We start from the raw sequence: 552 nt of genomic DNA, 5'->3' as shown, positions 1-552 counted from the left end.
GGCAGCATCGATGGACTCAAGCGTGGCAACAGTAGTGAGGTTGGCCCAGGATCGGGCAGTGTTTCGTTCTGCTGTGCATAAGGTCGCTATGGGTCAGTACCGACTCGATGGCACCTAACAACAACAAATGTACAACAGATTAAAACACTACTTGGTCCTGTGGCATCCTCACAATTGTTATATTTGAGCCCGTTGTTGCTGTCACTGTGTCAATCCATCTTGTTGGGGGTCTTTCTTTGTTCTGCTGACTCATTCTCACTTTTTCAAGTAGGTATTAAGGTCAACTCTACTTTGAGGAGGCAGCTGTTTCCTAATCATATTTTGAGTGCTTTCCAAGCATGAGGAACTCATCTGCTGGCACTATATCGGACAGTGTTCTGATTATTCAGAAGGTTCCAGTGGCTAACCTTTCAAAAGTGCTCCATCTCTCCTTCTTCCTAGTCTGTCTTAGTCTGGAAGCTCCACTGAATCCTGTCCACCATGGGTAACCCAGCTAGCATTTACAGTACTGTGGGCATAGCTTCCAGAATCACAGGAACACGCAAGCTACTA

At 46.2% G+C, this 552-nt stretch overlaps 1 protein-coding gene across 1 annotated transcript in view; it reads left to right on the top strand.

The window, feature by feature from the left end:
- Window positions 1–552, top strand: part of IGSF21 (immunoglobin superfamily, member 21) — a 211819-nt gene that overhangs the window by 75330 nt on the left and 135937 nt on the right. The window lies entirely within an intron of this gene.

This window comes from Chrysochloris asiatica, unplaced genomic scaffold (assembly GCF_000296735.1).
Source record: "Chrysochloris asiatica unplaced genomic scaffold, ChrAsi1.0 scaffold00090, whole genome shotgun sequence".
NCBI lineage: Eukaryota > Metazoa > Chordata > Mammalia > Afrosoricida > Chrysochloridae > Chrysochloris > Chrysochloris asiatica.
The sequence above is the reverse complement of the archived record's forward strand: the minus strand, read 5'-3'. Positions and strand labels throughout refer to the sequence as shown.